This window comes from Elephas maximus, chromosome 19 (genome assembly GCF_024166365.1).
Source record: "Elephas maximus indicus isolate mEleMax1 chromosome 19, mEleMax1 primary haplotype, whole genome shotgun sequence".
Lineage (NCBI taxonomy): Eukaryota > Metazoa > Chordata > Mammalia > Proboscidea > Elephantidae > Elephas > Elephas maximus.
Window position 1 is genome coordinate 13298087 of NC_064837.1, and position 7082 is coordinate 13305168.

General features: G+C 41.2%; 1 pseudogene; it reads right to left on the reverse strand.

Annotated features, from left to right (window-relative positions):
• Positions 1–2488: 2488 nt before the first annotated feature.
• Positions 2489–2798, reverse strand: LOC126063087 (c-Myc-binding protein-like; annotated as a pseudogene).
• Between the last annotated feature and the right edge of the window lie 4284 nt (positions 2799–7082).

Below are 7082 nucleotides of genomic sequence, written 5' to 3' on the forward strand. Positions count from 1 at the left end.
GACTCGATTTGTAAACTTTCACTTAAAGCACAATAAAAATTAAAAAAAAAAAGTCAAGAAAAGATTTTCATACAGACAAAAACATTATTTGATGGATACCAGGGATGGGGGGTGGGGACTACTAACTACAACCACCAACTAGGTAGTAGACATATACTAACTTTGGTGAAAAGAGACAGAACACAATATGGGGGAAGTCAGCACAATATAATCAAGGTAAAGGAAGACACAGAAAGGTACACAAGAGTAAAAGGCAACAACGGTAAATACTAATACGTATACAATCCTGCAACAACAGTAATAGTGAACAATAATGTACCAGTGGATACATAGGCAGATATGTAAGCTGAACAGGGATGGGAGAGCATACGGAAGTACACTCATGTACACAGGTATGTGTACATGTTGCAAATACGCCCATGTATGTATACTTTGGACATGTTATCAGGAGGGACCAGTCCCTGGAGAAGGACATCAGGCTAGGTAATGTAGACAGTCAGTGAAAAAGAGGAAGGCCCTCAACGAGATGGATTGACACAGTGGCTGCAACAATGGGCTCAAGCATAACAATGATTCTGAGAATGGTGCAGGACTGGGCAGTGTTTCATTCTGTTGTATGTAGGGTCACTATGAGTTGGAGCTGACTCAATGGCACCTAACAACAACAATAAATGCAATAGTGTGCACAGGGGACACGAGTCATGAAGACTCCTTAGCCATCACCATACACCTGGGACTAAGATACTGGGCTTGAGGACTAGGGACCATGGTCTGAAGGGACATCTAGGTCAACTGGCATATAATAACCCATGTAGACAATGTTCTACATCCTATCTTGGTGAATAACAACTGGGGTCTTTAAAGCTTGCAAGCAGCCATCTGAAACACAACTATTGGTCTCTTTGGGAGCAAAGGAGAGCAAAGAAAATGAAAGACTCAAGGAACCAATTAGTCCAAAGGACTAATGGCCCACAGGAATCACAGCATCAACTAGCCTGAGACCAGAATAACTAGATGGTGCCCCGCTACCACTACAGACCACTCTGATGCTCTGACCTGTATCACAATAATAGATCATGGACAGAGTGGGAGAAAAATGCAGAACAAAATTCAAACTCATAAATAAGACTAGATTTTACTGGTCTGATAGAGACTGGTGAAACCCCCGAGACTATAGCCCTCAGACACCCTTCAAACTTGGTACTGAAATCACTTCCAAAGATCACATTACAGCCATACCATAGACAGGCCTATAAAATGAACGGTAACACCACAGAGGAATGTACACCTCAGAACAAGCAACTATAGGAGACCTAAAGGGCAGCATTTGCTCAAAAGCCAAGTTCAGAAGGATGGTAGGGACAGGAAAGTCAGGTGAACAGACATGGGGAACCCAGGGAGGAAGGGGGAAGAGTGCCGACACATTCAGGGGTTTGCAACGAACGTCATGAAACAAACTGTCTTTAAATTGTTGAATGAAAAACTAATTTGCTCTGTAAACTTTCACCTAAACAACAATAAAATGTCCCCACCAAAAAAAATTACAATCCAGGTAACAGCTGTTATAGCGAATTCAAAAAATAACACAGAAAGGCCAATGTGCAACTAGGACCCACTGAAGCACAGAGCGAAACAAGGCAACATTATCACATAGGGCGTGATTGTGTAGAAGGGAAACGTGGGGTCAGTCAGAGTTCAAACTAGCACACACAGTTACCTAAGGCAAAGTGGTGGCAGAGAAGAGTTATTCGTTCCATCTGCATTGTGTAAACAAGAGCAGGGGATTTATGGGAACTTGTACAAAAGCATCTTATGTCACACAGATCTCTCCAGCTGCCTGCAGGGAATATAAACAAGTGCCATCTTCATTTTAAACAATGACTGTACCTGTGCTCACATCCTGAACCTAACCAAGGAACAGCGCCATGCTACACTTCCTTGGTTACCACCAGGGCTTCATTCTGGTTCGAGCCCCTGCTGAGAATTTGCATTTCTAACAAGTTCACAAGCGATGCTAATACTGATGGTTTGGGACCAGTTCTGAGAACCATTAGTAGAACAGCGGTTCTCAAAATCTATTATACATAGGAATCACCTGGGGATATTGCTAACATGCAGATTCTGATTCAGTATGTCTGGGATGGTAATCCAAATTCTCCGCAGAAGCTCGAGCCGGAACGAACCGGTTCAAAGCCCTGGTTAAAATACAACCAGTACCAGCATTCCTAACTAGACTGGCAAACAGAACGTCCTGTAAGGTAATGAGTATTTAGATGGCTGTCTTCAGCTTTTTCAGGACTTACTCTGGATTCTTGCAAAAAAAGTTATATTGAGTTTTTATTGATGGTCCTAAGTATGTGTTTCTAAAGTGACAAGTAAATTGAACATATTGAGTTTTATAGGATCTGTTTAGAAAAAATTACATACTCTACAACCTTTCCAAGTCATACAGAAGCGTTTTTCAGTGTCTTTTCAACTGAGAAGAATCCTATTCAGCACGCTTCTCCTCCTGAAGTGGTTCACATTGAGTCAACTTTGCTTTCAGTTTATTTTCTTCTCTAATAGCTTCATATTTCTCTTTCATTTCTGCCAATTCTAGGCAAAGTAGCTCTATTTCTATATTTTCTGGGGTTGCAGCTCCTAAGCGATGCTTTACGAAAATCCAAAGCACTTTTAGGTTTCTCTGGTTCTTCACATAAGGCTACCAACACCTTGGTCAGTGAGTCCAGTACCCCCAGCTTCTCCAAGTACCTCCAGAACTGGTCATTCCTTGAGGTGGCTGCTTTGTAACTGGCCATAGTGACAGAGGCAGCAGCGTAGCTGGTGCCCGAGACTGGTTGGCAGGCTCTGATCACCCGTTTTATTATCTTTTAAACCCCATTAAACAAAAAAAATTTTTTTAAAAAGGATAGGAGCATATAAGAATCCTGTAGCAAATCAATTCATATTACTTAAACTTTAAATAAAACAGCATAATGTCGCCAACTTCTTGAGTTTTCATTATCTCTTTCTTGATGTGGAAACCCTGGTGGCTAGTGGTTAAGCGCTACGGCTGCTAACGAAAGGGTCAGCAGTTCAAATCCGCCTGGCGCTCCTTGGAAACCCTATGGGGCAGTTCTACTCTGTCCTATAGGGTCGCTATGAGTCGGAATCAACTCGACAGCAATGGGTTGGTTTTTTCTTAATGTTGTTGTTGTTAGGTGCCATTGAGTTGGTTCCGACTCCTACTGACCCTACGTACAACAGATCGAAACTACCCGGTTCTGTGCCATCCTCACAATGGTATGTTTGAGCCCATTGTTGCAGCCACTGCGTCAATCCATCTTATTGAGGGTCTTCCTCTTTTTAGCTGACTCTCTACTTTATCAAGCATGATGTTGTTCTCCAGGGACTGGTCCCTCCTGATAACATGTCCAAAGTAAGTGAGATGAAGTCTTGCCATTCTTGCTTCTAAGGAGCATTCTGGCTGTACTTCTTCCAAGAGAAATTTGTTTATTAATCTGGCAGTCCATGATATATTCAATATTCTTCGCCAACACCATAATTCAGAGACATCAGTTCTTCTTTGGTCTTCCTTACTCGTCTAGCTTTCGCATGCATATGAAGCAATTGAAAATACCATGGCATGGGTCAGGTGCACTTAGTCCTCAAGTGACAACTTTGCTTTTTAACACTTTTTTGCAGCAGATTTGCAACACATCCTTTCACTTCTTAACTGCTGCTTCAATGGGTGTTGATTGTGGATCCAAGTAAATTGAAATCCTTGACTTCAATCTTTTCTCCATTTATCATGATGTTGCTCATTGGTCCAATTATGAGGATTTTATGTTGAGGTGTAATCCATACTGAAGGCTGGGGCTTTTGATCTTCATCAGTAAGTGCTTCAAGTCCTCTTTACTTTTCAGCAAGCAAGGTTGTATCATAACTCAGGTTGTTAATGAATCTTCCTCCAATCCTGATTCCACGTTCTTCTTCATATAGTCCAGCTTCTTGGATTATTTGCTCACATACAGATTGAACAGGTATAGTGAAATGATACAACCCTGACGCACACCTTTTCTGACTTTAAACTATGCAGTAACCCCTGTTCTGTCCGAATGACTGCCTCTTGATCCATGTACAGATTCCGCATAAGCACAATCAAGTGTTCCAGAATTCCCGTTCTCTGCAATGTCATCCGTAACTTGTTATGACCCACACAGTCGAATCCTTAGCATAGTCAATAAGACGCAGGTAACCATCCTTCTGGTGTTCTCTGCTTTCAGCCAGGATCCATCTGACCTCAGCAATGATATCCCGGGTTCCACGTCCTCTTCTAAATCCGGCTTGAATTTCTGGCAGTTCCCTGTTGATATACTGCTGCAGCCGTTTTTGAATGAACTCCAGCAAAATTTTGCTGGGATGTGATATTAATGATATTGTTCTATAATTTCTGCATCCGATTGGATCACCTTTCTTGGGAATAGGCATAAATATGGATCTCTTCCAGCTGGTTGGCCAGGTAACTGTCTTCCAAATTTCTCGGCATAGACAAGTGAGCGCTTTGCTGCATCCGTTTGTTGAAACATCTCGGTTGGTATTCTGTCAATTCCTGGAGCCTTGTTTTTCGCCAATGCCTTCAGTGCAGCTTGGACTTCTTCCTTCAGTACCATCGGTTCCTGATCATATGCCACCTCCTGAAACGGTTGAATGCCAACCAATTCTTTTTAGCAGAGTGACTCTGTATTCATCTTTTGATGCTTCCTGTGTCTTTTAATATTTTCCCCAGAGAATCCTTCCGTATTGCAACTCGAGGCTTGAATTTTTTAGTATTTTCAGCTTGAAATTTCTCATTTTACTGAGAAATGCTGACAAGTGGTGGTTCTTAGTGAGTGGGACCTCTTAGGAATATTTTTTACAGACAAAAAGCACTGATATGACATCCAGCAAGTTCACCAGCTTAATTGTTTTCTTCTTAAAATTACTGAACTTTATTAAATAGTATGTAAAGAACCCACCACCTGTCAGTTTGTTGTGCTGTGGTGGCTTGTGTGTTGCTATGATGCTGGAAGCTGTGTCATAAAATACTTCAAATACCAGCAGAGTCATCTATGGTGGACAGGCTTCAATGGACCTTGTAGACTAAGACAGATTGGAAATATCTGGCAATCTACTTCCAAAAAATCAGCCAGTGAAAACTGTATGAATCACAACAGAATATTGGCCAGTAGAGTGCTAGAAGATGAACTCCTTAGGTTAGGAGTCACTCAAAACACACAGTGGCCCCAACAATGGACTCGAACATACCAACAATCGTGAAGATGGAACAGGACTGGGCAACGTTTCATTCTGTCGTACACGCGGTCATCATGAATTGGAGCAATTTGACGGCAACTAACGTGTAAAGAAAAACCCCTTATAAAAATTTCTACCTTTCTATGTCCTCCAATGAGATTTCAGGAACTATGTTCACCAACTAACACTAGTTTCTAGGTGGTAGGATTTAGAGATTTTTTTTTCCTTGTACTTTCCACAGTGCTTGAATTTTTTATAATAAACATATGTTCTTTTTATAAAACAGAAGTCCAGGAATAGGAGGATATGGAATGTGGCTAATTGCTTCCATGAACAACTGCCTCCTTTGCCATGAGACCAGAAGAACTGAATGGTGTCTGGCTACCATTACTGAACATTTTGATCACGTTTCCATAGAAGAATCTTTACCAGAAGAGGGAAAATGCAGAACAAAATTTCTAATTCTCATGGACTTTCTGGAGCCGTGGAGAGTGGAGAAACCCCTGAAACTATTGCCCTGAGATAATCTTTGAAACGTGAACCAAAAATATCCCCTGAAGTCTTAAAACCGATCAACAGTTTAGCTTAGCTGGTGAAAAAAGGTCTGCCTTGAGCCTTATGCTCTTTTAATAACTATATGGGATCAAACTGACAACAGCAACGCGAAAGACTAGATCGGAACCTTAGGGAGCAGTGAGTTTATATTAACGAGGGAGGAAAAACTCAGAAGAGGAGGGTGAGAATGACTGCACAACTCAAAGAATATCATCAACGTCACTAAATGTTACGCGTAGGAAAAAAAAAAAACCCGTTCCTGTCGATTCCGACTCAAAGCGACCTGATAGGACAGAGTAGAACTGCCCCATAGGGTTTCCAAGGAGCATGGCAGGTTCAAACTCCTGACCTTTTGGTTAACAGCTGTACCTCTTAACCACCGTGCCACCAGGGTTTCCGGTACATGTAGAAACTGGTGAGTTGGTGTATGCTTTGCTGCGTATATTTTCAACAAAACAACAAAAAATTCTTTAATTAAAAAAACCAGAAGTCACTTCTCTCAAAAACAATTTAAGATTTCGATTGAATATAGCAAAATGCTATCCTCTGTATTAGTCATAAACAGATGCTGTCCATATCGTTTTCTGGACTATTTTCTGCAATATACGAATATTAATTAAGAATATCTAAAGGAGAGCAGAAATAACTCTTGCAGAGAGCGTACAAAGTTGGCATCCACAAGAAGGTGCTAATGAAGGAAAACATGAACCAGACCACTAAAAACATCAAATTATTCCCAAATCCTTTAACTTTAGCTTTAAAATATACTACAGCCCCCATAATCTTGTCATGTTGGTTTGGGGCCAAAATAAGGTACATTTTCATTCACTTGTTAAAGTGAGAAATGTGTATATAAAAAGATACCAGAATGACATATGCCTCCTAGTGGTGGGATTAAGAATGGTAACTTTTCTGCTTTTGTCTATCACATCTTCCTTTCCTTTTCCAAATTATATGTTACATCAGTAAAATAAGTTAAAAAGCTGTTGTATTCACTACTGTGTTAATGCAGGGCAAAGCCAGAGTGGAGCAATGGCCGGCACACAGTTGGACGCGGTATTTGCTCAGTGACCCTGTTTGGTCTCCTCTTGTCTCTCCCCCCTTCTGCAGGGATCAGCTGAGGCACACTAAAGGGCAACAGCAGCCCAGGGAGGAGCTGGGGGCCTGGGGATTCTTGCCTCCCCCAAATGCCAATTAAACACTTGATGCACAATACTTTTGATCAAAATTAGTAAACTTTATTTAAACTTCAA